Source organism: Manis pentadactyla, chromosome X, assembly GCF_030020395.1.
Source record: "Manis pentadactyla isolate mManPen7 chromosome X, mManPen7.hap1, whole genome shotgun sequence".
Classification (NCBI taxonomy): Eukaryota; Metazoa; Chordata; class Mammalia; order Pholidota; family Manidae; genus Manis; species Manis pentadactyla.
Genome location: NC_080038.1, coordinates 99875429 through 99890306, shown reverse-complemented (window position 1 = coordinate 99890306; position 14878 = coordinate 99875429). Strand labels below are relative to the sequence as shown.

General features: G+C 41.8%; 1 long non-coding RNA gene across 1 annotated transcript; it reads left to right on the top strand.

The window, feature by feature from the left end:
• The first annotated feature begins 10288 nt into the window (after window positions 1–10288).
• LOC130681930 (uncharacterized) lies at window positions 10289–14263 on the top strand. The gene is made up of 3 exons (XR_008995218.1): window positions 10289–10459; window positions 11237–11282; window positions 14189–14263. It is a non-coding gene; the product is annotated as an uncharacterized LOC130681930 (long non-coding RNA).
• Window positions 14264–14878: the final 615 nt, after the last annotated feature.

Here is a 14878-nt window from a genome sequence, read left to right as displayed (position 1 = left end):
TCAATCTTTTGGAATTTACTGAGGCTCTTTTTGTGAGCTAGTATGTGGTCTGTTCTGGAGAATGTTCCAGGTGCACTTGAGAAGAATGTGTATCCTGTTGCTTTTGAATGTAGAGTTCTATAGATGTCTATTAGGTCCATCTGTTCTAGTGTGTTTTTCAGTGCCTCTATGTCCTTACTTATTTTCTGCCCAGTGGATCTATCCTTTGGGGTGAGTGGCATGTTGAAGTCTACTAAAATGAATGCATTGCATTCTATTTCCCCCTTTATTTCTGTTATTATTTGTTTCACATATGCTGGTGCTCCTGTGTTGGGTGCATACATATTTAGAATGCTTATATCCTCTTGTTGGAATGAGCCCTTTATCATTATGTAATGTCCTTCTTTATCTCTTGTTACTTTCTTTGTTTTGAAGTCTATTTTGTCTGATATTAGTACTGCAACCCATGCTTTCTTCTCTCTGTTGTTTGCCTGAAATATGTTTTTCCATCCCTTGACTTTTAGTCTGTGCATGTCTTTGGGTTTGAGGTGAGTTTCTTGTAAGCAGCATATAGATGGGTCTTGCTTTTTTATCCATTCTATTACTGTGTGTCTTTTGATTGGTGCATTCAGTCCATTTACATTTAGGGTGACTATTGAAAGATATGTACTTATTGCCATTGCAGGTTTTAGATTCGTGGTTACCAAAGTTTCAAAGTTATCCTCTTTAGTATCTTACCACCTAACTTAGGTCGCTTATTGAGCTGTTATATACACTGTCTGGAGATTCTTTTCTTCTCTCCCTTCTTAGTCCTCCTTCTTCATTCTTTATATGTTGGTTGTTTTATTCTGTGCTCTTTCGTGTTTCCTTCAACTGCTTTTAGTGGGTAGTTGATTTTATTTGTTTGCCATTAGTTAGTATTTGGTTGGTCTGCTTTTTTTGCTGTGATTTTATTTTCTCTGGTGACATCTGTTTAGTCTTAGGAGTGCTCCCATCTAGAACAGTCCCTCTAAAATTCCCTGTAGAGGTGGTTTTTGGGAGGCAAATTCCCTCAACTTTTGCCTGTCTGGAAATTGTTTAATCCCTCCTTCATATTTAAGTGATAGTCATGCTGAATACAGCATCCTTGGTTCAAGGCCCTTCTGTTTCATTGCATTAAATTTATCATGCCATTCTCCCCTGGCCTGTAAGGTTTCTGTTGAGAAGTGTGATGATAGCCTGATGGGTTTCCCATTATAGGTGACCTTTTTCTCTCTAGCTGCCTTTAAAACTATTTCCTTTTCCTTGATCTTTGCTATTTTAATTATTATGTGTCTTGGTGTTCTCCTCCTTGGGTCCTTTCTTTTGGGAGTTCTGTGTATTTCCGTGGTCTGTTCGATTATTTCCTCCCCCATTATGGGGAAGTTTCCAGCAATTATTTCTTCAAAGACACTTTCTATCCCTTTTATCTCTCGTCTTCTTTTGGTACCCCTATAATACAGATATTTTTCCTTTTGGATTAGTCACACAGTTCTCTTAATATTGTTTCATTCCTGGAGATCCTTTTATCTCTCTCTGTGTCAGCTTGTATGCATTCCTGTTCTCTGGTTTCTATTCCATCAATGGCGTCTTGCATCTTATCCATTCTGCTTATAAATCCTTCCAGAGTTTGTTTCACTTCTGTAATCTCCTTCCGGACATCTGCAATCTCTCTCCGGGCATCTGTAATCTCCCTCCGGACTTCATCCCTTAGCTCTTGTATATTTCTCTGCATCTCCATCAACATGTTTATGATTTTTATTTTGAATTCTTTTTCAGGAAGACTGGTGAGGTCTGTCTCCTTCTCAGGTGTTGACTCTGTTATCTTGGTCTGCCTGAAATTTTGCCTTTTCATGGTGATAGAGATAGTTTGCAGAGCTGGCACGAGTGACAGCTGGAAGAACTTTCCTTCTTGTTGGTTTGTGGCCTTCCTCTCCTGGGAGAACAGCGATCTCTAGTGGCTTGTGTGGGGGAGCTGCGCACAGACAGGGCTTCTGATTCCTGCCCAGCTGCTATGGAGTTTATCTCAGCTGTTGCTTTGTGCGTGGCCTGCCTCGGGTGGCTTCTCTGATATGGTGGAGCTGCATTGGAGGGGGAGCGGCCGGGAGGCTATTTATCTCCGTGAGGGGCCTCCATGCTCCCTGCTGCCCAGGGGGTTAGAGTGCCCAGAGTTCTCCAGCTTCCCTGCTGCTGTACTAAGTGTCCCAGGATGCTCCCGTTCAGTTTTGGGGTCCCTGTCCCTTTAAGACTTCCAAAAAGCACTCGCTTTTCTTTGTCCCCAGGGTGCCAGCCTCAGGGACCTGCTCACAGGTCTTACTGTCTCGTTTCCCTAGTTTCCAGCACCCCACGCATGCACTGTGTCTGCGCTCTGGTATGGATGGCTGGGGCCGGGTGTTCAGCAGTCCTGGGCTCCCTCTCCCTTCCCGCTCTGACTCCTCTCCTCCCGCCCGGAGCTGGGGTGAGGGGCACTCAGGTCCCTCCAGGCTGGGGCTTGTATCTTACCCACTTCATGAGGCGCTGGGTTCTCGCAGGTGTGGATGTGGTCTGGATGTTGTCCTGTGTCTTCTGGTCTCTCTTATAGGAAGAGTTGTCTTTGTTATATTTTCATAAATATATGTGGTTTTGGGAGGAGATTTCCGCTGCTCTACTCACACCGCCATCTTGGCTCCATCCCCCTTCTCTTGTACTCTTATAATGAGAATATTGTTCCATTTGGATTGGTCACACAATTCTCTTAATGCTCTTTCATTTTCGGAGATCATTTTCTCTCTCTCTGCCTCAGCTTCTCTGTGATCCTGTTCTTTGATTTGTATTACATTAATGGCCTCTTACAGCTCATCTAGTCTGCTTTTATGTCCTTCCAGAAATTGTTTTATTTCTCTCTTATCCCTCCCAACTTTATCCTTTAGCTCTTACATATATCTCAGCAGGCCCATCAGCATAGTTATGACCTTTATTTTGAATTCTGTTTCAGGAAAATTGGTTAAATCTATCTCCCCAGGCCCTCTCTTGGAGGTTGTCTGGGTAATTCTGGACTGGATCAAATTCTTCTGCCTTTTCATGGCCGTAGAGGTAGTTGTACGGAGGTAGCGCATGTGTCAGCTGGGAGATCAAAGTTCTTTCCTGTTCGCTGGTCACCTTGCCCTTCTCCAGTGCCTGTGTCAGTTACCTGCACACCTGGCACAGTCTCCGGTTTAATCCCCTTGGCTGTCATGGGCGGGGCCACCGTCACTTTAGCCCAGAGCCCTGCATGGAGCAGCAGGTGTCCTGGGTGTGCTCTCCTGTGAGAACGGCCCTCCTTTACGCCTTGCCCCAGTTACCTCTGCCTGTGTTGGACAGTTGTGCACCAGTGGTGGCCTCTGGGTCTGGCCCAGGTGGCTGCATGCTGGGAGGAGATTCTGGTCAGTTGCTGTGGGCACAGCCTCTCCCCGGCTGCTCCGCCACTGTGTGCAAGCGCGGGGCTGCTCTCTGGCTGCTCAGCCACTGCAGTTGGGCTGCACCAGAGGCTGAACGACTGGCAGGCTGTTTATCACTGTGAGGGGCCTCAGGGCTGCATTATCTCCCAGGGGGCTGGTGCGCCCGAAATTCTCCAGGATTCCCAACTGCTGGGCTGAGTGTGCCAGGACACTTCCATCCAGCTGTGAGGCCCCTGTCCCTTCAAGACTTTCAAAAAGCACTCACTTTTCTTTTGTTCTGGGAACCAGCTGCAGGGACCTGCTCGCAGATTTTACTTTTCCATTTCCCTAATATCCAGCACACCATGCAATGTGTGTCTGCGCTCCTGGTGCGGACTACTAGAGCTGGTTATTTAGCAGTCCTGTGCTTCCTCTCCCTCCCCACTCTTACTCCTTTCTTCCCACGAGGGAGCTGGGGTGGGCGGAGTGCTCAGGTCCCGCCAGGCCACAGCTTGTATCTTACCCCCCTTGTGAGATGCTGAGCCCTTGCAGATGTAGATGTAGCCTGGCTTTTGTACTGTATCCTCTGGTCTCTCTTTTTGGAATAGTTGTATTTGTTGTATTTTCAAAAATATATATGGTTTTGGGAGGAGTTTTCCGCTGCCCTACTCACGCCACCATCTTGGCTCCTCTCTCTCCTGGAGTATCTTTTCATGTGACGTTTGGTCATCTGAATTTCTTCTTTGGACAAGTGTCTGTTTAGATCCTCTGCCCATTTGTTAATTGGATTACTTGCTTTTTGTTTGTTGCGGCATGTGTGCTCTTTATATATTATGGATGTCATTCCCTTATTGGATATGTCGTTTATGAATATATTCTCCCATACTGTAGGATGTGTTTTTGTCTGACTGATGTTGTTCTTTGCTGTTCAGAATGTTTTTAGTTTGATATAGCCTTCGGTGAATTTTTCTATTGCTTTATTCTTCTCTATTTTATTTATTTCTGCTCTTAACCTTATTTTGTTCCTTCTGCTAACTTTAGGTTTCATTTGTTCTTCTTTTTCTAGTTTCTTTAATTGTGTGTTTAGACTCTTTATTTGGGGATTTTCTTGTTTATGGAGGTAAGCCTGTATTGCTATGTACTTCCTTCTTAGAACTGCCTTCACAGCATCCCACACATTTCAGTCCTGTTGAATCTTTGTTTTCATTTGTCTCCATGTATTGCTTGATTTCTCTTTTAATCTGTTCATTGATCCAATGATTGTTTAGAGGTATGTTGTTTAGCTCCATGTGTTTGTAGGATTTTTTATTTACTGTGTAATTTATTTCTTGTTTCACATCACTGTTGTCTGAGAAACTTCCTGATACTACTTCAATCTTCTTGAGTTTATGGAGACTCTTTTGTGGCCTAGTATGTGATTTATTCTGCAGAACACTGCATGTACACTTGAGAAAAATGTGTATCCTGCTGCTCTTGGGTGGAGTGTTTTTTTAGATGCCCATTAATTCCATCTAATTCAGTTTATTGTTCAGTGCCTCTGTTCCCTTGTTTATTTTCTCTCTGGTTGATCTGTCTACTTATGTGAGTGGTGTTAAAGTCTCCTAAAATGAGTGTGTTGCAGTCTATTTCCCCTTTTAATTCTGTTTTGTTTTACATGTTTAGGAGCTCCTATGCTGGTTGCATAGATTTTTATGATGGTTATAGCCCCACATTGGACTAACACCTTTATCATTATGTAATGTCCTCTTTGTCTCTTGTTACTTCCTTTTTTTTGAAATCTATTTTGTCTAAGTACTGCCACTCCTGCTTTTTTACACCTCTTATTTGTGTAGAGTATCTTTTCTATCCCTTCACTTTTAGTCAGTGTAAGTCTTTGGGTCTGAAATGAGCATCTTATTGGCAGCATATAGATGGGTCTTGTTTCTTTATCCATTCTGCCTCTCTTTCTTTTAATTGGTACATTCAGTTCATTTACATGTAAGGTAATTATTGATAAGTATGTATTTTTGCCACTTTATTGTTTTCTGGTTGTTTTTATTGGTTGACAAGTCTTCCAATAGCCTCCTGGGGTTTCCTTTGTAAATAATCTTTTTTTCTTTCTCTGGCTGCATTCAGTACTCTCCCCCTTAGTCTTGGTCTTGCCATTCTAATGATTATATGTCTTGGTGTTGTCTTGCTGGCATTCCTTTTGTTAGGGACTCTTTGTACTTCCATGATATGATTGTCTTTTTCTTTCCCTAGATTGGGGAATTTTTCAAAAATTATTTCCTCCAAGAGACTTTCTATTCCTTTGTCTTTCTCTTCTCCTTCTGATATCCTTATTTTGTGACTATTGTTTCATTTGCATTGGTTACACATCTCTTATTATTCTTTCATTCCTAGGGATAATTTCTCCTCTCTGTTCCTCAGTTTGGTTGTGTTCCTGTTCTCTAATTTCATTCTCACTGATTGTCTCCTCTGCTTGTAGTAATCTATTCTTAAATCCCTCCACTGTATGTTTCATTTCAGTTACTGTATTCTTCAGCTCTGAGTAGCTCTTCTTCAGCTCTTCTATCTCTTTGCAGAAGTCCTCCCTGAGATCTTGTATTTTTTTTGTAAATCAGTGAGAATGTTTATGAATTTCACTTTAAAATGTTCACCATGAAGAGTAGTGATTTCCATTTCACTTAGCCCTCTTTTGAGTGTCTTATCCTGTAGTTTTGTTTGGAACATATTCCTCTGCCTCCTCATTGAGTCAGAGTTTCTGTGTTTCTTCCTTTGTATTAGATGGATCTTCTATGCTTCTTGGCCTATAGAGTAATAGCTTTATGAAGGAGGTATCCTATGGTGCCCAGAAGCTCAAGACTCTTTACTCTCCAGTGCCTGGTTCTATTTTGTTGGAGCCCCAACTGGTGTTGGTGCACAGTGGGTGGAGGTGCCTTTCTTTCTGGAGCACTGGCAGTTTTCCTCAGCTGCCTTTGTGATCCAAGCAGAAGCCTCTACTGGGATTGCTGTGGGTTGTGTGGCCTCTTCCTGCCCAGCCACTATGGCAGAGCTTCAGTGTTAATGGGGTTGGCAGGCCAATGTGAGCCTGTGGGGAAGAGCAGGACATGGAGCACCAGGCTGGGACACCTGCACAGAGGAAAGAGCTCTTGGGGCTGGCTTCTACAGGCAGCTCCCTGTTTGGGCTGAAATGAGAAAAGGAAGCTGGGACAGTCTCTCTCTGCCTGCCAGGCAGGAAACTCTGGTGCTGCTGTTGGGCTGAGTGGGTTGAATCACTGACAGTTCATTCTGGGAGGAACCTCAGGGCCATGTTTCCAGTGAGGGGGACGGAGTGTCTTGGGCTCCCAAGAGTTCCTTACCTATTGGTCAGAGGGAGGGCTGGGGAGGTATTGTCCATCTGCCCTTTCTCCTGATGAGAGCATTCCATCCAACCCTCACCCCTCTGGCACCATGCCCACTGTTGACAAGTCTTTCAAACAGCTGCCTCTGCTTTGGGTCTCAGGACTGACAGAGAGTGCCTGTCCTCCACAAATGGCTGGAGTCTCAGCCTTCCAGAGTGTTTTAGCTGTTCCTGGTGTCCAGCCCTGCTAATCACCAGAACCCAAACTAATGTGTACTCATGTTCCCAGGGCAGATCTCCAGGACAAGGTATGCAGCATTTCTGGGCACCTATCCCCTTCCTGCTCTGTTCCTCTTCCTTCTGCCTGTGGGATAGGTTGGGGATAGGGCTTGGGTCCAGCTCAGTCATGGCTCTGCCACTATACCCTTTTCTGTGTGGTCTTGTCTCCTTCCCTGGGTGTAGTTTGCCTGTTCTGCAGTTCTCAGGTCATTTTCAGGTTTAATTGTATTTGCTGTATTTTCTTCTTTTATGTGTATTTGGGAGGTGGTTTCCACCTTACCTTTCTACTCCACCATCTTTTTCTCCCTCCCTGCAACCAATTCTTCTTTATCCCTTCATATATTGATGAAGATTTAAGATGCTTCTGTATCTTCCCTGTTCTAAATAATGTTGCAGTGAACATAGGGTGGCATATTTCTCTTTGAATTGGTGTTTTCATTTTCTTTGGATAAATACCCTGAAATGGAATTGCTGAATTGTTTTATATATTCTGGGTCCTTTGAGATTCCATATGAATTTCATGGTGGGTTTTTCTATTTCTGCAAAAAATGTCATTGTGATTTTGATGATAATTTCATTGAATCTGTATAATTCATTACATAGTATTGTTTCTTCACAATACTAAATCTCCCAACCCATGGATATGGGATGCCTTTCAATTTGTTTATGACTTCCTTATTTCCACAAACATTTTATAGTTTTAAATGTACAATTTTTTGTCCCCTTTGTTGATTATTCCCAAGTATTTTATTATGTTATTGTAAATGGGATTAAAGCATCCAGTTTGGATTATTAATTGATAGCATATATCAACCTAACTGAATTAAGTACATTGATTTTGTATTCTGCAACATTGCTGAATTTGTTTATTAGTTCTAGCATTTGTGTGTGTGATCTTTATGGTTTTCTGCATATAAGGTTATATCCTCTGTGAATAGAGAACATTATACCTCTTCCTCTGAAATTTGGTTTTCTTTTGTTACTTTCTCATGCCTAATTGCTCCGTGTACAGCTTTCTAAAAGCTGAAATTAACTGCTGAATAGATGTGGGGAAGTGGACACCCTTGTCTTATTTCTGAACTTAGGGGAAAAGCTCTCAGTCTTTCACCACAGAGTGCGATGCCTTCTGTGAGTTATTCATACATGGCCTATGTTTAAGTATTTCCAGCCTATCTTTAGTTTGTTGAATTATTTTTATCATGAAAGGAATTGGAGTTTTGACAAATGCTTTTTCTGTATGCACTGAGATGATCATATGTTTTTGTCTTCATTCTGTTAATGTGGTATATTACACTGATTTTTGTATGTTAAACCATCCTTATCTTCCAGGACTAAATCCTAATTGGTCATGGTGTATAATCTTTTTAATATGCTGCTGAATTCAGTTTGCTACTATTTTTAAACTATTTCTGCATTAATATTCACTAATATTCATCATTTTCTTGGCAGTGGCCTTTTTCTGGTTTTGGTATCCAGGTAATGCAGGGCTTATAAGTTTGAAAATGTTACCTCCTTTTTAATTTTTTGGAAAAGTTTCAAGATAAATGGTAGTTTTTCTTTAAATGTTTGGAAGAATGTACCAATTCAGCTACCAGATCCTGGACTTTTCTTGTTGGTAGATTTTTAATCTCCTTTCTAAATATAGGCCTGTACATAGTTTCTATTTTTTCATGGCTCAATATTTGTAGGTTGTGTATTTACAGTAATTTGTTCATTTTATCTAGTTGATACAATTTGTTGTATATAATTATTCATAGTATTTTCTTATAATCCTTTTTCTTTCTCTAAAACCAGTAGTAATTTTCCAATTTTCATTTCTGATTTTAATAATTTGAATCTCTCTCTTTTCTTAATCAATCTTGCTAAAGCTTTATTGATTTTGTTGATCTTTGTGAAAAATGAATTCCTGGTTTACTTGATATTCTGTATTGTTTTACAATGCTCTATTTTGTACATCTGTGTTTGAACCTGTGTTATTTCCTTCTTCTTGCTGGCTTTGGGTTCAGTTTGTTCTTCTTTCCCTAGCATAAAGTTAGGTTGTTTATTTGAGATCTTTCCCTCTCTTTTAATGAAAGTATTGGCAGCTATTGATTTTCTCTTAGCACTACTTTCTCTCCATCCTATAAGTTTTGGTATGTTGTGCTTTTGTTTTCATTTATCCCAATATGTTTTCTAATTTCCTTTTTGATTTCTTCTTTGACCCATCAATAGTTAACAGTATATTGTTTAATTTCCATGTATTTGTGAAACTTCCACTTTTCTTTACATCACTGATTTTTAATTTCATTTCCTTGTGCTAGGTAAAGATATTTTGTATGATGTTAAGCTTTATTAAATGTATTAATACTTGTCTTATAGTCTAACATTTGGTCTATTCTGTAGAATATTCCATGAGCACTTGAGAAAAATGTGTTTTCTATTTTGTTAATGGAATGTTCTGTACATATCTGTTAAGTCCAATTGGTCTGTAATGTTGTACAAGCCCTCTATGTACTTTTTGATCTTCTGTCTGGTTGTTCTATTCATTAATGAAAGTGAAGTATTGAAGTCACCTACTATTTTGACAGATTTGCGTATTTCTCCCTTGAATCCTATCAATGTTTGCCTAACATTTTAGAGCTCTGATGTTTTCTGCTTCTATATTCACCAGTCATGTTGGCCTGTATTTTTCTTTTCTTTAGTGTTTTTTTTATGGCTTTGGATTCAGGGTAATGCTGGCCTCATATGATTAATTTAGAGGTGTTCTCTCCTCCTTGCTGGAGTCTTGAGTGCCCTTGTGCTGGGGTCGATTGAATGCCTGGGACTGGGTCCTGCTGGGTGCCTGTGTTCACAGGCGCCTTGCTGGAGCCTGGATTACAGGCATCGTCTGGGGACCTGAGGCCACAGGAGCTTCTGGGACAGAAGGAGCTGGTGGGTGCTGGGGTGAGCTGGGAGTCTGCATTCATGGGAGCCTGTCAGGGACATGGTGCCAGGGAAGTCAGCTGGTGCCATGGTGGGCTGGGTCAGGGGGTGAGTGTAGCAGCCTGGGACTGTGGCCTGGGGGCCTCAGTTCACATAAGTGTTCTAAGAGCCTGGAACTGAGGAAGCTTCCCGGAGCTGTGAAATCACCTGTGGCCACTAGCCACCTGGGGTTGCTGGAGCTGGCCAATCCCTGGTGGGTGGAAAGCCTGAGTTTTCAGGGGCCCTCTGAGAACCTGAACTTGAGGCAGTTGCCTGGAACCACAGGACCTTCCTAAGGTTGCTGGGGCTAGCAGGCACCCGTGTGGGATGGACCTTAGCTTTGTGGGAGCCTGCTGGAAGCCTAGGGCTGCAGAAGCTGCCTGGGTCCATGGGAGCTGCCTGTGACCACTGGAGCCAGCAGGTGCTGTGATGAGCTGGGGGCCTGGAGTCATACTTACTGGGAGCCTGGTGCCAGAGAAGCCATCTGTTGCAGCAGGAGCCACCTTGGGATCACTGGAGCTGGCAGGTGCCAGGGTGAGGGGGAATGGTTGGGTTCCTGGGAGCCAGCTGGGATTCTGGTGCCACCAGGGACCTCCAGAGCTGTCAGAGGCCTGGGTTCTCAGGGGCCCACTGGGATCCCTGTGGTTGAAGCCACGTAGAACTATGAGAGGTGTCCAGGGCCACTGGAGTAGGCAGGCACCAGAGGGAGCACGTGGCCTGGGTTTGTGGTAGTCTTCTGGGAGCCCTGTCCTGGAAGCTGTGTGGGACAATGGAGTAGGCAGACATCAGAAAGAGCCTGGGACTGGGTTCACAGGAGGCCACTTGGAACTTTGTGCCAGGGACACCACTTGGGGCCATTGTTGCCAGTAGACAATGGGAGGATGTGTATTTTTGGGTTCCTGGGAGCCCTCAGGGATCCTGGTTCCATGGGATCCACCTGAGGCTGCTGGGATTGGCAACGGAGAAAGTGAATAGGACATTGGTTTGTGATCAGCCACCAGAAGTGCTTCCTTGGAAGCTTCTCGGAGATATGTGAGCTGCCCGAGGCCACTGAGTAGGCAGGCACTAGGGGAATCAGGGTCTAGGCTTATAGTAGCTTGCTGGGCACCTGGTGCCAAGGATGCCATTAGGGGCTGCTGAGCTGCTTGTGGTTTTGGAGCCCCCAAGTACTGGGTGAGAGGCCTGGGTTCACAGGATCACACAGGGATCCATCTAGAGCCACAGGAGTCAGCCTGGTGCAGGGCTGGGTCCTCTGTAGAGCCCATGGTATCACTGGGTGCTCACTATGTTCTCCTTGCCGCAGCAGGAAGGTGTCTCCCCACACTGGGCTGCCTGGGCTTGGTGGGACAGTAAGTGTGAACCGATCTTTTCTCCCTCCCCAATATGTCCTTCTTACTTCTGTGCTTCACCCAGGTGCTGTCATCCATCACCTGCAATCTGCTTTTAGGAGGGTGTTTTCATGCATGGATAGTTGTTCAATTTGATGGAGGTTGGGGTGATAGAAACTGCTATGCTGCCATTTTGCTTCCATCTCTTTCCTTAAAGATCTCCTGATTTTGTATTTTCAGGCCTATTTTTAAATAAGACTGGTTGTGCTCTGATTGCCAGTACCTCTGTGTGTACCAATTCAGGTAAGGTCTAATTACTTATATCCATACAGGATTATTTAACCACTCAGGTACCAAATTGAGCATGCATATGCAACTGGGCTTTTTGTATGAGGGTCTGAACCTTAGATGGAACGTGAACTTGGAAAATTCAGGTGGCCTTTGTAGAGGAGAGGACATCAAATTGATTCTCCATCGCTTAGAATATAATCTAAATGCATAGACGTGGATTTGGTAGATTTAATAAATTTAACCCTCGTTTCTGTGTTTATCATTAGGGCCTAAGACATAGTAGATCCCTCATAAATGTATATGATACAGGTATACTACACTTTTGAAGACTATTAATGTACATTTACCTTTTAACCTTTTAACATTTATTCATGTAGAAGAGTCTAATTTTCTAGATGTGCCTATTTTCCTCATTGTGTATGCTGTGTGTGTGCATAAGCGAGGGGATTAGGATTATAACAGGAATACAAAAAAGAAGAGGATGTCAGTATTAAATTTTCAGCATGTGGAATAAGATTTTTTTCCTGGTCTATAGCAGGCAATAATCTTGAAAAGAAAATATTGTCAAGAAAAAAGAGCCATAAAAACTTTTCAAGTTTTCTTTGACATATGGAGAGCCAGGTTGGTGAAATAGGAATTTCATGTGGTATCTTGCACAGACTAGAGAGGAGTTACCCCTCCCATCATTCAGGTTGGGGCTTAGTGTTCCCAGGAAGGGCAATATGATTTAAAGGAATTCCATTACAAAGAGCAAAGGTGACTGGAATGCCTGTGCCTCTGTCTCAGATGACTGTGATAGGAGAAGGAGCAAAGAATGATGACAGCTGAGGAAACATGTTTTATGATCTTTTCTCTTTTCCTGGGCTAAGATCTCAGGGTAGGAGCCTTGTTAGAGAGCTTAAGGGAAAATCTGAAATCAGAGAAGTATTTGTTCTGTACCCCATTTGGGTCTCCTGGAGGAGACTTTCATTCAGTGTTCCCTCCATATCAAAACAGGTCTGTCAGCAACCACAGCCGAGTCAAGTTGATGGGTGGCATAGTCAGGCAGAGAGATGACCCAAGTTTAGTGCTCCAGAGTCTTCTTCAGCTCAGTGTTGGGTAGAAGGTATTTACAAGTCTCTGCATGCCCTGTGGAAATACAGGGAAAGTAGCTGATGATGCTGTCTGGAGAGTCATGATACAAACTGAGGGCTGCAGGGTGGGGGGATCCTGAGCAAGGTCATAGTGATTACAGAAAAATCAAGAACTAACATTTTCTTTCCAGTCAGAGCATAGTGTCTAAATGTGCCACTTGTTGAAAGAAGAAATTAATAACTATCTTATCCTTGTTAGTTAAAACCTGCCTGATAGCTCATCTGCACTATGCCAAGGTAGCAAGGTGCCTGCCTCTGTAACTTCTTTTCCCGACGAGGCTTGACTGAGGCAAGCACAGGTTTGTTATAGTGCCTTGAGTCTCTGCAGCTGTCCATTCTGACCGCTCGGATCTTGGAAACTCAGCTAGGCCATAGAGGTCCGAGCACGATTTTAAAGTACAGCGGTGCAGCAGTAACTCTGGGCAGCATCTCTCTCCTACTAGTCATGACCTGATCAAAATGAAGCAAGCCCAACTGGACCATTAAGAAGACGGTATTCAATCTCTGCTTGCCTGACTAGGCATGACTCTGGACACGATCTTCCTGTGGGATCATCCAGTTGTGACTGGGGCATTGGCAAGCAGGGAGTGAGAAGTCCTTTGATTTTTTTCTTTTTCCCACTGGCTCACGCTCCAGTTCAACTTGAGTGGCCAAGCTGAGCTCTGAGGTAAAGGTTTACATGACTCTGCTTCTGTACTAATTGGGATATGGTATGCATTTAAAGATCCAACAGAGTTCTGTGTACGTGGTGTTTCTATCTTTTTACAGCCATTATTTCTCCATCTTTACCCATAGGACTGAAGATGTCTGTAGCCCTCTATTTAAAGATAATGGCAGGGATAAGAAGCAAACAGGGGGGAAGTTATTTTTGGAAATAAATACCTTAGCTGTTAGGAAAATATATACGAAAAAGTCAATACAAGCATCAATTCATATAATTTAAAGTCACACACTTTATAACCATAAGAAGTAGATTTTATTTAAATTCAGTTTGTCAAAGTACATATATCTTTGCACAATTTATGTAGTTCTTTTTTAAAACTTAAAAGGCAGCAGGACATTTTATAAGCATCTCTCCGGATTTTATTTGCTGGTTTCACATATGAGAATACAAAGCTTGTTTAAAAGAACATGTTGCATAAATTATAAAATAATAGTACATTTATTTGAAAAGTTACTTCTTGAAGCACATTCAACATTTCATTTTAAATATTTTTATAATAGCATAAATTTAAAGGTAAAGTACTAACCAACTATCCTTTTTTGTTGTTTTCAATTTAAAAAGCTTTTTTGTAGTGCACACATCCTTAATATTTTCTTCTGTATGACTACAACAACAGGGAAGAATGTATTGGCACATAAAATATAATTATAAAATTATAAAAATAAAAGCTAAGTGTGGATATTGGACATTTGGTGTTTCCATGTGTTAATATTACAGAACATCTTGCCAATGTTACTGTACTTTAAAAACTGGTTTTGAAAACTTGTTTAACTTTGTAGGTGTTCACAGAGTTCACAGAAATGTTTGAGGAGAACATTACTTTCTATACAAGTGAGGCCCTGACACTCTTAAAGGTGAGGTCACAGTTTATATCAATGTAAAAAATACTTGCTCTTTTTTTGTATAGATTGTATATATGAAATTGCAATAATATTTTACTAGTAATATGTGACAAGACAAAATGTTAAGGAATAACAAATCTCTGTGTGCTTTGGAAGACGGTCCTGTACAAGAGTTAGTTTGAACATTTTAGCGTACTGTGATCGGTGTAACAAATTACGTCAGTGAGCTATTTTTTGTTTTTGTTTTTTAGCCTCAACAAAAGGCTTTCCTTTTGGTAAATGTGAGGTATTATCTAGCTATTTGGGATATTATTTGAGTAAGAGAATGATATTTTACTGAAAATGAGACTTTCAATTTTCAGTTTTAGATGTTCTCTTTTATATTTGTTATTTTCCAGATATTAGAGAACGTTATTTTTCCTAAAATAGAAAATGATTTTTAACTTCTGACACTTACCTTAAAAATTACCAATGCTTTTATAACATTTCATCCCTTGGCTACTATCAGTTTCCCTTAAACATTTTAACCTTTTAAAGTAATGAGACTAAGCCTGGGACTATTGGATTTCCATTTCCACTTAACACATTTAACAGCTATATGTAATTTACGCTTGAAAACTTGTTCTG